Raw genomic sequence first — 17,387 nt, 5'->3', positions numbered from 1 at the left:
GAGAAGCAAACAAATGTACCAAGGAAGAGAATTGCAAAAATTTTTAATTTTTCCAAATTAAATTTTTTATTTTTCAACAATTTATATGGAGCTCGAGGCCGTTTTTTAAATGAAAATTTATTGTGGAAAAGCAACAATAATTTGAAAAATGGTAGAAGTGATAGCTATTTCGAAAATCACAATTTTTTGTATTTCATATGGCACACATTGATTTAGAATCAAAAATCAAAACAGTGTTGGACACTTTCGATACCTGAAGCAACAACAAAATACACGCAAATGTTGTAATTCCAAACTCCAGTGAAACGAAAAGGCGTCAGAAGAACGCAAGGGAATGGCAGGAGGCTAAGATTAAATAAGATGTAAGACTAAGATTAACAATAAGAATAAGCTTAAGGTTTAGATTTAGATTAAGATCAAGATTAAAATGAAGGTTAAGACCAATATTTAGATTAAGATTAAAATTAAGATTCAGATCAAAAATAAGATTAAGGTTAAGATTGAAATTAAGATAAAGGTTACGATTATGAATAAGGTTTAGTATCTTAATTAAGATTAATATTAAGATGAAGATTAAGACTAAGATTGAGATTAAGAAAAACATTAAGGCTATGATTAAAATTAAGATTGAAGTTAAAATTAAGACCGAGATTTAGATTAAGATTAAGATTATAACTACGATAGAGATTATAATTAAGACCCAGATTGAGATTGAGATTGAGATTAATATTAAAATTAAGATTTAAATTAAGCTTTAGATTGTCATAAGTACCGAGATTTAGATCAAGATCAAGATTACAATTAAGATTGAGATTATTGTTAAGATTAAGGATATGAAGAAAACTCAGATTATAATCGAAATTGAGATTTTAATTAGGATCTAGATTGAGATTAAGATTGAATTTTAATTAAGATTGAGATTACAATTAAGACCGTAATTGAGATTAAGATCAAGTTTATAATTAAGATTGAGATTACAATTAAGACCGAGATTGAGATTAAGAGTAACATTAAGATTAAGATTAAGATTAAAATTAAGATAAAGATTAAGATCAGGATTAGGATCAAGACTTTAATTAAGATTGAGATTATAAAAAATCGAGATTGTGATTAAGGTTTATGTTATGATTAAGTTGAATATTAAGATTATGGTTAAGGTTATTGTTCATTATTATGCAGGAAAATGCTTATGTAATATGATAAAGAATGTGGGTTATACGAAGAAGAAGCGATCTTCTGTGATCTTTTCGTAATTTTTTTATCAGCAATAAGTATTGTTGCCTTCCGTTCACCATGGTCGAGTTGATAAGGTTGCGCGGCATCACACTGTAGATGCTGGGTTCAATCGCTGGTCCGAGTAACATAAAAAAAAATCCCCTATGAGTAAAACTAACAGTTATTTACTGCTTTTTTAATTTTAGCCTACAAAAATTTCGGGTTTCTTTCTCAAAATAATGAAAGTTATAAAAAAATTTGCTCCTCTCCTCTCACTGATATTCGCTACGTCTGCTCATATTGCAGTACAAATATTTTTACTCCTAAGAGGTTATTTTCAATAACTTTCTTTTGCACTAATTTTTCCTATAATTTAAACTTTGTGCCTAGCTAAGAAACCACTGAAACATTACACCATTCCACTCCAATTCACCTAATTAAAAGTTTGAAAATTATTCTCATTTCCAATTAAATAGTTTAATTGTACTCCATGGTTGCCTCAAGGCAAAACTTAATATGTTTTCACAGTGCGAGGTTTTACAGTACTAAGCACGTATTTACAATAACTATTTGCCACTATAAATTGCAGTGCAGAGAGCGAAAAAACTTTCAATCAGATCGCAAGTTATTAATGTTCGCACTTCACCGTGTCATTTACATTCGCATTTTCATAATTTCATTTCAGCTCAAACTGTATACACAATGCAGGCAGAGCAACCCGCAAGAATAATGGGAAATCGTTTCCCTTGTACTTAGTGCGGAATTTCTCCCCCAGCGCAGAGAGTTAAGCGCAGTTAAGTTGACTTGGGTTGAGTAGAAAAAAGTTAAATTTTTATCGCAGGCAATGAAATGTGGCGGGGTGGCAGCTGCAGCAGGAACATGCAACGTGGCAACATGCACGTTGAAGTATGAGTTGCACTTTTATGTATCTTTCAATCACACTTTTGCTACTTTCTTACTTTCTTAAGAAGGATAGTTTTTGTGAACTCTTTTTGTTTTTGGTGTTATTTTTTGCTTTAGCACCTCTGCCTTGCATTTTATCTTAAGCTTTATTCTTAGGGTTTTTATTTTTAGTTCATTTTTTTTTTTGGCTTCAACTTTCTCGGCGCAGCAACACTTTCGCCTTGCTTTTCGCTGAGCGTAAACGTTTACCTAATGTCTGCTCTATTTGGGGCGCCAAGTTAAGTTGCGTAGCGGATTATCCTGGGATAAATCTCGGTCGCATCTCGTGCATTGCTTGACTGAACGACAGATGAGTTCGCGTTGAGTGAATGGTGTAAATGATGTTGAGAGGCGGCAGAGCGCAGATGGTGAAAGCGAGAAGTCAGAAAATAATACGAATAAAAAGACGTTGTAGAACGCACTAAAAGAAAAATATACGTACATACATACATATTTTAAAATGCTTGCATGCACTCTCACGAAAAAGTGCACTCTTCCAAAAAAAAAAAATCCACAAATAAAAGCAATTGCTTACTTTATGTGCAAAGCATTGATGCCTTGCTGTTTGAGCCAAAATGCAGTAAGTACCTATCGTCAGCAGCATGGCAAGTTAGTAAGCTATTTGAATGCATGGATAAGCTGGCACTTACTCGCCGCCTGCACCGGCACCAGCACCTACAGCTGCACAGAGTGACTTCATCAATTGTAGTTATTTTTCTTACACGAAAAAGTTGCATCATCAAACGCCCCACAGCACCAGCAGCGCATCAGCGTCTCAACACGAGATGCACGCCATGCCATCGTAGAACCGCCCGCCCACCAGCAAGCGCAAACAGTGCAATTGAGCGTTCGCTTTTAAGTGTTTTACTTCATCATTTTTCTCGTTTGTGGATGAATTGAAAATTATTTTTTATGTGCGGATTTCGTAGCTAATGGATCTGGTTTATCTTCTTTAGCGTTGATATGTTCATGATAAAAATTGATGGATGAGTTGAAGAGGTGGAGGAAATATTTGAGTGAAAGTAAATATAAAAAATGGGAATAATCAATAAAAAGGGGTTCAAATAATTTTCGATTAACTGGTGATAGAGTGTGTGAGTGTGCATTTCAATAAATTTTATGCCGATCCTAGAAAGACGCACTCGGTCTAAGCTTTTTTGCTAAGAAAATTCCACTTAAAAACGTAGGGGAAAGGAGCAGCGTTCGAATGATTGTAGTTACCCAAATGGGTAATTTCCAAACGAATTGCAATTTTTTGTACCCCGTTTTTAAATTTTGTTATGGTGGTAAAAACGAAAAATCAAAAACAGCATTATACGATCGAAATCATAAGCCACCAACAAAGCTGTTTTTTTTTTGTTATTATTGTAAGCCGTTTGGTTTTCTTTTGTTTTTCTTTGATATAATTTACCTATTCCATTTATAAATTTTTGTCCCCGCTCAGGTTATTCGATATTCAACATGAAAAAAAGTTTAAAGAAAAAAAACAGTGGAAAAGGGCGTAACTGTTTTTGAATGACCACCTTAACTTTTGTTGTTTTATTATATTTTTACAGGGACAATTTTAAGCGGGGCTTTCTATTATAATATTGTCTCTCCCATGATACAAAGAAGAAGGTAGTTCCATTGTCACTTTGTCGTTGCCATATTAACAACCTTACAATTAAGCGGATTGTAACATTTCGTGCTACCATATCTAATATCTAAAACCCTTCAAATTTTATTGTGTCGACACGCGTAACCCAGATAAAAAAAAATGTTAACATACGCCTGCGACCAAAGAATTAAAATTTAGTTTAGAATAAAGATTTAAAATTTTCCAACACTTAATTGTTAATTAATTCGGTGTGAAATATGCACTTTTGTGTAAAAAATACTGTTTAGCCGAAGTTGGGCAGATTAGGGTTATTTTTTCTAAGCACGGTCGAAGACCTCCAACGCGAAAAGGTATTTTGCCCGTTAATCCTGTGGTTGGCGTAACCCGAGTTTACATTTTCTGGCAAAATGCTAATTTTGTAACCCATTTTCAAATGGGTCCCCAGGGTCATCAATTTTGTTTCACGCCCCCTCCAATATTGAACATTAAACTACATTTAAGGGATTCGCAAGCCACCATAAAAGTCGTATTAGGAAATTTCACACTTTATGGCCATTTTCAAAATCTTGGGTGCTTCCATGTTATGTTGCCAGAACCCAGATCTTTTGGTTTGGTTCACCGCATCATCAGTGGTCGAGAGAATCGCTTCATAGAACTAAGCGATAAGCATGACTTATCATGAGGGGCGTGTCAGTCCTCCAACCACGGTTATTTGCCTTCATCTTGTGCGTGTAGAAGCTCTGATGAAAAACGATTGAGTCGGCAATGACTAACTCGTTATGCGTTAAAGAATGCTAAAGATCCCTACAAGGTCTACAGCAACAAATAATCAATCTTTACTGGGTACGGGGACATTGTGGTGTCCCGAGAAATGAGGAAGCGGACGAATGTGCTAGAAAGGGATCTAAGATAGGGCTCGGGGAAGCGACCCAAATCGTGAAACCCCCCCTGCAATTTCTGTCTTCAGAAGTCGAGAGACTTACCAGGATAGTTACCAACAGTAGGTTGGTAAACCTTCACACCTGCAGGGTATCGCGATCACTCTGGCCACGGCTCGATGAACGAAGAACAAGGAGTCAATTAAGGCTTTCAAAGTCAAACGTCAGGCTTCTCACAGAAATACTAACGGGACACTGGACCATTGGCCACATGGCCGCCAGGTTCGGAGCCCCACATAATGATTTCTGTAGAAGCTGCAGGGATGAGGACAAGCTAGAATCCGTCTAGCACTTCCTTTGCGAGTGTCCAGAACTTCGAGGAAAACGCCTCAAGTTTCTTGGGGACCACTTCTTCGACAATCTGGATATCTTGGGGAAAGCTCCTCTGGAAGGACTGCTAGGATTCGCCAGAAAATCAAAATGGTTCGAAGACATGTAGGGATAGGCTTGGGGTAACCCTCTGCGGCCTCCGAGTAAACTCTTATTCAGAGCTGCCCGTTTAACCTAACCTAACCTAAATATCGATAACAAAATCGATAAATACCGATAACAAGATCGATAAACATCATTAAAAAAACGATAACAAATCGATAAAAATATCGATAAAAAATATCGCTAACAAAACGGTTAAAAATATCGATTACAAAATCGATAACACAATCGATAAATATAACCCTTTGTCTTAACTTTTACGTTTTACCCTACATATATAAGTAAAGCGTTTAAATTCACCTTGGTCTTCATTTTTGCCTTTATCTTTACGCATCTTTGTTTTTGTTTTTATTTTTACCTTTGTCCTTATCCTTTTTTCTTATCTATGTACGTAGTCACCGTTACTGCCATTCTTGTATTGGTCTTCTTCTAAATATTGTTCTGTAATGTTTAATTAGCAAATTTTTGTTAAATTAATACCATATATGTAATACTCCTATATTGACAGTAAGAGCTAGTACCGTCCGAAAACACTACAGTACAGATATATCAATAAACACGTACGAAAGAAAAGGAACATATAAATAAACATATACACGACACATTTACAAAAACTGCACTCAAGTACACAATACATTGACAAAAAAGGTACTAGACTGTCTCGCTTTGATTTCGGAATGCTTACACATTGAGAAGTTAGCTTACTGCCAATATAGAAGTATTACATACATATATGATTAATACCATATGCGTACACACAAGAAGCACTTGTTTCAGCCCCAACCATTTCCGTTGCACCATTTTCGTTGAATTGCCAATTTACTCCCAACCAACCAACTGCCGCTAAAGAAGTTTCACTTCAAAAATTATTTCACTTACTTTAGTAGATATTTTATACGAGGCAATGATGATATACTCGAATTTATTAAGACAAATGAAGTCTCCAAACAATGTATTGATTTTGTAAGTAACTGTAAATTCACAAACCGCCCACTATCGATTCACCGCTAAGCGCCTACAAAGAGTCAGACTTTACACTTTTTATTTATTTATTTTATTTTACTTTTGTCATTTGTGTCGTTTTCTTTTCTAAGTCCCTCCTCATTCTTTCTATTTGCCTGTCATTCAAAAATTGGCATTAAAGCGCTACAATTGGGATTATTATTGACACCAGTTGAATTGAATAGAATTGAATTGAGTTTCATTTTTCCCACACATGCTTCAGTACTTTATCAAACTTTCAGTTGTACTCAATCTTTCTAGCTTTCCCTCATGCCAGCGCATCCTTACCAGACTTTTCTTTTCAACAAATTTGCAAGGTTTTATATATACATACATATGTACATATCAATAGGTATCAAGTATGTAAAATATAAACGCCTTGCGAGATTGAGAAGCCACTCTTGACACCTAACTCATTTCTCTTTACCACAATTGCAAAAGCTCATGCCTGCTCTGCTCCAGGCCCACTAACTCGTTGACGCTGAGATATTTGCTTTGCCAAAGGTTTATTGTATTTATCTGCCGGTCTTTTGTGGATTGCCACTGCGGGATTTCGCTTTTATCCATTTTGACAATTGATGAAGTCATCTTAAAACTTTTACCACCTTCAAGCAATGATGTGTGCTTCCACGTTACATACATACATACATGTGTATTTGTTTGTGTATATGTGTCTACGGCCCAACGTAATAAAATCGTTTAAGTTTTAAGCAAGTAAGGCTGCCGGCAATGACAGTGAACGCTATGCGACAAGCGCTCGATGAGGCTTCTGGGACGCCGAACTTTGATATTTGACAAAATTTGGCATTATTTTGCGAATTTTTACTTTTGTATTTTTCTTAACAAAAAGAGATAAAAAATATCCACTTTTACTTTCGTAGCTGTAAGCTAAAGAAAAACTTTCACGAAGAAAGCATACATATGTATGTATAGTACATAGTGAAGCGGGTAAGCAGCTTTCGTGTGCGCAAAGCAGAGTAGAGTTTTCTTTATGTTTTATCTTACTCTTTTTGCGATCTTTTAGGTATAAAAAATTTCTTCATGCAACTTGTAATTGACAACAGCGGAATAGCAGCAAGAATACTTGCCCGCAAAAAGGAAACCAGACCACAAACAAGTAAGAAATATACCCAAAAGAGTAAGCAAATAGAAAAATGCAATAAAGTAAAGTAAGCAAAAGCGAAGAAGTGGCAACAAGAAAAAAGTAATTTTGCCAGTTTTGATGGAAAGAAGTGGCGATTTTTTCCCCCTTTTGCCGTGAAAGTAGTTGAAACAAAAAAATTGTGCTGATGATGACTTTAATTTTGTTTGCTCTGCGGAAACGGAAGTAGTGCCAACCCGGTTCGTTGAGTAACAGCAGCGGCTGGTACTGGCGTGGCACAGTGAGTAAGTGTTGATTGATATTCGTCTACGTAGGTACGAATAATGTAATAAATACACCGTGCGACAAAAACAAAAAAAAAATCAAAACACACGAAAGAATCGATATAAAACTGCCTTTTTAGTTTTTCACTTTGATGTCAGCATTTTATTTCAAAGGATTTTGAAATTAAAAAAAAAAACATAATTATTTAGAATAATAGATTTATTTAGAATAATAGTATGGGAATCAAAGAGAGATAAAATTCTGTAGAAGCTCTTTGGTCTTAAAGGACGAAAAGGTATTGAAAATGCGCTTTTAATAAATTTTATCTTTTTAAGTTAATAAATTTTGCAAGACGAAATTCGATGATGAGGTACATTAGTCCTCAAACAATAATTAAAAAAAATATAAATATACAAATTTTCAAGGATATTTAAGGACAAAATTTGTAAAGGACATTTCCCATAACCATTCGTCCTTATGTACCAAAAAAATTTATTCTGTTATAATTCTACAGATTTTTTTTTCGTTTATATGATACCCTTACTCTCATCCTACATTGCACCGAATTTTCAAAATAATTTTTTGAAATAATCATACTTTTTTTAAATTTCAAAGTCCTTTAAAAAAATCCCGACGCCAGAGAGAGTACGCAATTTTACTATTATTTTCCCATAATTTCACGAATATATTCATTTTTTTGTGTGTAAAATTTACTGTCGCACAGTGATATAATTGTAACATCATTGCTAATCGACGCAGTTAGGCCTAAGCAATTAATATCCCCCCATTAATAAATCTTGATTGTTATATATATAATATAGGGAATAAAGACATATCGGCGCCGGTTACGATAGTTTAAAGTAAGCGATTGTAACACCAGCGGTAAAGAGCGTTTGGGGAGGTCATTCATGCCAGGTCCAAGAAGAGCTCGCTGGAACCTTGTAGGTGATTCTATAAGCACAGGATAATGTGCTACAGCACCAATCCTCCAGCAATGGCGTATAACAGGAGGAATAAGTTGTATAAGTTGTCGGGATGAGTATGAAGAGGAATCGATTCACCACTTTTCAAGCTATTGGGAACACGCTTTTTCAATAGATTGGCGGAGATGGGAGAGGCGAAAATATCGAACCTCCACGGCTTCATCCGGGATCGTAAGTGGTTTGATAGACTCCATAGCGATAGTACGGATTAACCACGGTTAGAAGGTTCTACCTAAGTCCCCATATTCACCAGACGTTGCCCCTTTCGCCTACCTCAACAGTCCCAACAACAAAAATACTTACATCAATGCGCGCCAACCACATTTGGCAATAGCAGTAAATGCGAATTGAAGTGTTGTTTGCAGAGTTGCCACTGAAAAAATGCTTACCATGCACTTGACAAAATCTACCAAATCTGGAAAAAATCGACCAATAACTTTAATTTGTTATTTTAATAGAGACTACACATAATAACATAAACTTTTTTAATAAGGATCTTTTAATTTAAGTAATGGTATATGGTGGTTTCTTGCCACCAAACGCGAAAAACTACGAAAGAATAGAAGACCGACTTAACTCGGCAACCGGTTCTAAAACGCCCTATATCACAAAATGATTCAAGAACGTCCTACTTCAGAATTTGGCTGAAAACGCCCTATCTCAACTGAAAATGTATTGAAAATATGTTTATATAGGGCGCTTTTGTAGCGGCAGCTGAGATAGTGCTTTTCTGAGCCAAATTCTGAAATAGGGCGTTCTTCATTCAAGTTCTGAGAAAGGACGGTTGAACAGATGCCGACAGAGATCCATCTTCTTCTCACCTCTCAATATAGAGAAATTCAAAAAATATTCCTCAAACTCTCAAAGTTTTTACTCTGAATTTTTTTGGGTACCTAGTCCCATGAAATGTTAATAAAACTAACAATATGCGGCTAAAAATTTCCGTTAATTTTATAAAAATTTTTTCAGGCTGGTCTTTTTTTCTTTCAATAACTGCAACTTATAAAACCTAGCGCTGATTTTTGAATTTTTTTTTGCGAACATAGTATGCAATTACATATCCGTCCATTTTTTTCTTTTATTGGAAGAATTTTTTAAAATATTTATTTAGGCAAATAAAAGCATAAAGACATTTTGAATGGAGCACGATATGTTCGCTGTTCGCCTTTTATCGCCATACACACATATTTATGTACATAAAAGTGCCACTAGGGCGTTCGAAAATTAATGCAATAAATCGGAAAGCAATTGATAATATATATATATATATATATATATATACAACTACGAAAAATAAAGCGGGAACGGAAAGTTTCAATTGTTTTGCGCACAAAATACTTTAGCAAAAATTTACCAAATGAAAAAAAAAAAATTACCTTTGTAACAACCCAATTTTTTTCTATAAATTTTGGTAATAATTAACCAAAGCGAAATTTCTAGAAATCAACGCAGAGGTGGTTGGAGTGAATTAAAATTCGTTGGTACTCGTTTAGATGGTAACATCGCCAAAATCCGAAAAAATCTCCCTAAAGGCAGTGTCACACGATTGGGCATTTGCCCAAATTTGGTGCAAATCGTATCCCAATCGTGTGAATGTGCAAATAGTTTTCCGTATCCCAATCACGAAAAGCAACTTGTTCAAAGTTTTCAATACTTAGAAGCTCGCTGTATTGTACCAAACATGTGACTACAAAAAATGAGCTTCTAACTCTTCTTACCTTCTTAAAACTTCCAGTGTATCAGCACACAATTAAATTGGATTTACATTTTACAGTGGTTCAAAGTTTTTTTTTAACGTTTTTCACTATACATACTAAACTTTCGCTGCTAAAAAATTACCATTCTAATGAACCAAATATCACATTCAGAGTTTTCACTGTGCACCGCATATATTCGATTTCCTTCGCCGAGTCTCTAACAGCAACAACGACAGTTTGACCTCAATATACACCGCGAGAACTGTTGATTAAATTACCGATTTATATATGTATGCAATTAAAATTCAAATGATTCTCAAACGTTGGCATAACTGTGTAGAGATACGAGTAGAGAGTTCTTTGATGAGGCATACAGCCTCCCGTCCACATTTGCATTTGCAACGCGATGAGCAGCAATTTTGTATAAAATTTGTAAGCGGCATAATTTTTTACATATTTTTTTCTTTACCTTTACTGTTCGCGCGCGGTGAGCAGAACCATCTCGTTGCTGCTAAAATTTATGAGATTCCTGATAAAGGCGGAACTTTTCATATAAGTACGCACACAGGTAAGTGAGTGCAGTGGGGGACGAAGTAATTTATCAAAAGGGGTGAAATTAAATGCCTAAATTTTATAACAACCAAATTCATAAAAAATAAAGAACACTTTAACTGTTTTATAAATCGAAAATTTGTATGAAAATGTTACTTTATAGAGCTCTATAAATCTATTTGATTTTTATGAATAAGGCCATAAGTCTACCAATAAATTTCCACTTTCCACTTTCAAGGCTAATATATTAAATTCAAGTACCCAGTGATGACAGTTGCTCTAACATCGGAAACTAAGTTTTGCGAAAGTTTCAGATGGAGGAATATTATTTTCTTGTCTATAGGAGAAAACCATCCTTCCATTCGTTATACTTTTGCTTAGAAAAATATAACGCATTACTTTTTCTGAAGTCTTCAGCCCCCAAAACACGAAATCCCTCCGTAAAACTATGTAAGTAGCTTTGCATTTCACTTTTTTCAATTCAATCGCAAAGTGTGTGAAAGTTTAGCTCAAAGTTCTAAATTGTTTTTGCCAGAAGCATCAGCGCATTGGACATTCAGGAAGTCAGTAAACAGTTGATGTGATTGGATTAGTTTGTCGCTAAAGCATGAGAAACTGGTGAAGAATGCGAATGACTTACATATTTATGTATGTATTTTATTGATGCTTGCAATAAATTATTGCTGACATATTTAGTTGATTAAATTTGGCCTTGGGCCGGAAGTGTGAGCATGTTGCGGAAAAAGATGGAAACGTGAGATCAAATAATAAGCACAAACCTAGGTATGAAATCATACAAATGTACATACAAATATACATATGTAGCATGCATACATAACCTTCCTTACACGCCGCTAATACATACTCCAACACTTCCATGCTGCGACTTTTTGGTTGACTGCGTTTGAATGTGCTAGTGAGTAAGTATCATTTGCGGCCTCAAATTACTCCTGCACAATAATCCTGGAATAAGTATAGTGGCAGTGAGGGTGTATTCAGCTTGCACGTATGTAGGTATTTGCATAAATTTCACCGACTTTTATCTTGGTTTTGTAATAATTTTGTGGGCTGCCATAACCACCTAATCCATCAAGATGTTGCTATATACGCACTTACATTTAAATACAAGAACATATTCACATATGACAGCTGCTTTCCACCTACATAGATTGCAGTTTCTTGAAGTGCAGGAATTGAGAACTCATAGTTTTAGTAGTTATCTACATACTCGCATACATATAGAGCCAATTTGTAAATTTCAATAATAAGGCCGCATCAAATGTATCTCGAAAATGTCGCTAAGTCTATGCTAAAATGGAAATGCGCAAAGTTTTTTTTATGAAATATGAGCAGCAAATAATGTTGCTCATACGCCATGCTTAACGCTCGTATCTATACTTTTTTACAGTACATATACTATTTTTTTTTTGAATTTTAAAAGTATATACTGCTTTGTTTTTTTTCGAAATACTGCAATTATAAAAAAAAATTATGAAAGCTAACAGCGAATTTTTCGTGGAAACTTACATTTGGGATATTTTTCTTTTGTTTGTTAAGTATTTATTAATTTTTTTTTTATTAAACTCTAGTTAATTATATAATGCTTAAACACCATGTAAAACCACATTTCTAACTTTGTAAAAAATTCAAAAAATTTTCACAACTTCAAGAAACTTTTATGCATAATTTTTAGAAAAATTCTAAGTATGCGAATTTGTAGTGCAAGTTTCAAGAGGCTAAGAATTCGTGTTGATTTGTGATAGTGTTCTTTTTTTTGTCAACGTTGGTATTATTTTCTTCTACACAAAAAAAAAATTATCGATCATAAATAGTACTGGAAACTTTTTGTATGGAAGAGAATACGCAACACCGTCAAAAAATAAATAAAATTTTAAATCAACGTTATTTTGTAGACACTTTGAACTAAAAAATTATCATTGTGCAACTTTGGCGATAGTTTTTTTTTAATTTGTAGAAGGTCAGAAATTTGGATTTACATGGCATTTGTAAACCATATCATTTTGTGCCAGAGTGCACAACAGGTACACATACATTTTATTTTATTGAAATTCTGTTTCAAAGAATTACTTATGCTCCTACAGTAAAAATGTTTTCTATTTTATTTTTTGTAAAGGAGATGCTGCAGAGCGGATTTTTTTTGCGGCAAAACAAACTTTTCAATCAAATCGGTACTCAATCGGTACTTTTCAGTGTAAACACCACAAATTTACTTGCGACTACATCGACGGCTTAGCGATGAGGCGCAACGGCTGACAGTAGTGCAAACGCGAAACTTATTATTCAAATAAGACTACAGCCTTGACGGATTTAATTTTTTTTTTTGTAATTGAAAGATAATTAAATTCATAAGAGGTACTTTTTAAACTTTTGTATGTTTATATTAAATTCTTTAGTGCAAAGTGCAGGGAAAGTAGCAATTTAAAAAAAATTTATTCTTCTGTTGAAAACAATGTAGGGTTCGCTTAAAAAGAAAAAAATGCACAAAAAAAATTTGAGATGCTGTAAAAAATTTTTCACCAAAATTCAAAACTCGCTCTTGAAATTTTTAGCAAAAATTGATGTATTCAGTTTTATAGGCTTTTAAATTTTAGTTTGATTTTTGATATCTTTTACTTCCTGACATTTCGAGCACATGTTCGTCACATCGTGATGAAAAAAACATATATATTATAATTTAGGAGCAACTTATTCTTTCAGTTTGTCATGCTCTATAATATAATTGTCAATAAGATAAGCAGTTTTTCAAAATATTTATATGTATGCCAGCCAGTCTAACCGTTATAAGTACTTTAAAGTACTGAACACTTTTTTCAAAAGTCCACGACCAAGCGAAAATTTTGTGTTACATTTGAGGTGGCCTTACCAACTCCTCTGCTTTATATGAATTACCAGAATTTGTATAAGTTTATGGCACTTGCGGCAATTTCATGCGCACGTACATATATTCGTACATTCTTACACAGTCGAGTATGTGCATACAAATGACTAACAAATCAAGCATGCACTTCACTCACGTTTCAATTATGATGTAAATTTCAATAATTTCGATCATTTGCATAATGTCAAGCATTCGAAAATGTTAAATGGAAGTAATATACAAGTATATGAATGTAAATGCAGCGTTTTCATAAGAGTAAGTAAGTATCAATTGCAGTCACTCATTCTTATATGTACATATGTATGTAGAATTCAGTGTGAATATATTATACTATATCTGTAGAGATATTTTATGGTATGCAAAATATTTCAATAGCATTCTGCGAATTTTAAATATGTGTATCGCGGAAGGAAGTATACAATTTTGACGTAGAATACGTCTTACGTTTCGATATGGAGGCTATGCTCAAATGTTGTAGTTGTAATTTTCAGATTTAAATGCACGGAAACGCTTATTGCAGGAGAACTAATAAAGCACAGAAAAGTATGGCGTTTCAAAGCTAAAATTCCAAAGCCATCGATAGATTTATTCTTCAAAGTAACCAATTAGGTTTTTATCGTAAAAAAAACGGTAAATATTGGCTTATTTGGGGGTAAATTTTGAGCCTTTAAAGTCCTCTAGCAAATTATGACTTCCAGATATAACTTTAATTTTCGGGATACAGGTTCTTTGGAGTAATAGAAATATAATCGTATACAATTTTTATATAAATTCAGCAAACATTGAGAATTTTAAGGCAAAAAATTTTCGAAAAAATTAGAATTTTTTTTTATTATCAAAATGCTCGAAAACCGCTCGAATTATTTTGTTTTCGTTCTCTTTACAGGTCTATTCTGCGCTGGTAATAAAGAGTTTGTAACCGGTAAATAAAGTTCCTGTAAATTTTTCTGTGTACTCTTGTAACCGGTAAATTTTGTTACCATCTCATAAGCTGAATTGCTGAATATTTTAACTGCATTACCAACATACCTAAAATCACGGTGACAAGAACTGGTAACATTTTTTGGTAATACAATTTTCCGGTTACAAAATCTTCGGTAACGTGCAGAATAGACCTGTTAGTCAAAAAATCAGGTATTTTCCTTACGTTTGATATATAGGAAGTATTGGTTGATATTTTCTAAGTTTGTTTACATTATTCAAATATATGGGCATAAATGATCAAATGTGGGAGAGTTGCCACTTGTTCTGAAAACTTAATTCAACTTTAATGAGGAGAAATAGATAATTTAAATATGTATCGTAATATGGCTATCAGATAAAAAAGGATTAAATAGGATTTAGTTTGAAACAGGGTTGTCACCTATTTACAAAGTTAAATTCAATATATGCAATAGCTTAAACGAATTACTACGATATGGATATCAATTAAAATGGCCTTGAAGGAACTTTATTTCCAAATTGCTTGTAGGAGCGTTGCGCGGCACCCTGAAATTGTGCATATGGAAACTGTGCATACGAAATAATGCATATGAAAAAAACTGAAATAATGCATACGAAAAAAACCGAAATAATGCATATATGCACAGTTTCGGTTGAAAACCGAAATAATGCATATGAAAAAAACCGAAATAATGCATATATGCACAGTTTCGGTTGAAAACCGCAATAATGCATATTAGAAAAACCGAAATTATGCATATGCACTCTTTCGTTTGAAAACCGAAATAATGCATATGACAACAACCGAAATAATGCCTATATGCACAGTTTCGGTTGAAAACCGAAAACATGCATATGAAAAACCCGAAATAATGCATACATGCACACTTTCGTTTGAAAACCGAAATAACGCATATGAGAAAAACGAAGTAATGCATACATGCACAGTTTCGGTTCAAAACCGAAATAATGCATATAACAAAAACCGAAGTAATGCATACATGCACAGTTTCGACTCAAAACCGAAGTAATGCATATGACAAAACCCGAAATAGTGCATACATGAAAACGAACTTCTTTCTGAGTAGGCGGCCTTCGGCCGCGCTCAGGGATTATAACCCTTACTAAGTAGAATTCTCCTTTCTGTGTTGCCGGAAAAGGGGGCCGGAAGTATTTTTGCGCAGAACTTTTTTCTGCGTAGGCGGCCTTCGGTCGCGCTTAGGGATTATAACCCTTACAAAGTAGAATTCTCCTTTCTGAGTTGCCGGAAAACGGGGCCGGAAGTACTTTTGCGCAGAACTTCTTTCTGCGTAGGCGGCTTTCGGCCGCGCTTAGGGATTATAACCCTTACTAAGTAGAATTCTCCTTTCTGTGTTGCCGGAAAAGGGGACCGGAAGTATTTTTGCGCAGAACTTCTTTCTGCGTAGGCGGCCTTCGGCCGCGCTTAGGCATTATAACCCTTACTAAGTAGAATTATCTATTCTGTGTTGCCGGAAAAGAAGGGCGGAAGTATTTTTGCGCAGAACTTCTCTCTGCGTAGGCGGCCTTCGGCCGCGCTTAGGGATTATAACCCTTACTAAGTAGAATTCTCCTTTCTGTGTTGCCGGAAAAGAAGGGCGGACGTATTTTTGCGCAGAACTTTTCTCTGCGTAGGCGGCTTTCAGCCGCGCTTAAGGATTAAAACCCTTACTAAATAGAAGTAAATAATTCATATTAGAAAAAACGAAATTATCCATATGCACACTTTCGTTAGAAAACCGAAATAATGCATATAACAAAAACCGAAATAATGCATGCATTCACAATTTCAGTTCAAAACCGAAATAATGCATATGGCAAAAACCGAAATAAAGCATACATGCGCAGTTTCGGATGAAAACCGAAATAATGCATATGTGAAAGACGAAGGTATGCATACATGCACAGTTTCGGTTGAAAACCGAAATAATGCATATAACAAAAACCGAAATAATGCATGCATGCACAGTTTCGGTTGAAAACCGAAATAATGCATATGAAAAACCCGAAGTAATGCATACATGCACAGTTTCGGTTGAAAACCGAAATAATGCATATGAGAAAATACCGAAATTATGCATATGCATACTTTCGTTTTAAAAGCGAAATAATGCATATGAAAAAAAACGAAGTAATGCATACATGCACAGTCTCGGTTTAAAACCGAAATAATGCATATGGTAAAAACCGAAATAAAGCATACATGCACAGTTTCGGTTGAAACCGAAATAATGTCTAAATGCACAGTTTCCATATGCGCAATTTCGGTGCCCCCGTTGCGCGATTAAGGCGATTCGAAAATTGGAATACGATGAAAATTGATGACGAAAGAGATTGTGATTTGAAAATATTTAAAAGAGAGTTGCCACCTCTTTACAAAGTTAAATTCAATGTAATGAATTACTTAAATATGGATATCAATCGAAACTGCTTTGAAGACATTTTTATTTCTAAACTACAAATAGGGGGGTTGCCACCTGTTCTAAATTGTATCTTGAATTAAGGGAATCAGAATCAAAATTTAAATGCAACTTGAATTTAGGGAATTAGATAATTTAAATATGTATATTTTGGTGTCACACGAAAAGGGTTTAACAAGATTGTAGTGGAAAATATTTTTTGTTGAAAATATTTTAAATATTTAATATTTTGCCATCTTTTAAAAGCTGAACTTATACAGAAGTTACTGTATGAAATATTAAAAAATGGCTGTCAATCGAAAGAGTATTAGGAAATATCTAGTTTAAACACTAAGAATATGAAAAATGGCTGCTACCAGTTTAAAAGGTGGGTGGCACTTGAAA

Source organism: Rhagoletis pomonella, unplaced genomic scaffold, assembly GCF_013731165.1.
Source record: "Rhagoletis pomonella isolate Grant_MI unplaced genomic scaffold, Rhpom_1.0 Rhpom_scaffold_00005, whole genome shotgun sequence".
NCBI classification, from domain to species: Eukaryota; Metazoa; Arthropoda; class Insecta; order Diptera; family Tephritidae; genus Rhagoletis; species Rhagoletis pomonella.
Note: the sequence above shows the minus strand (reverse complement) of the source record.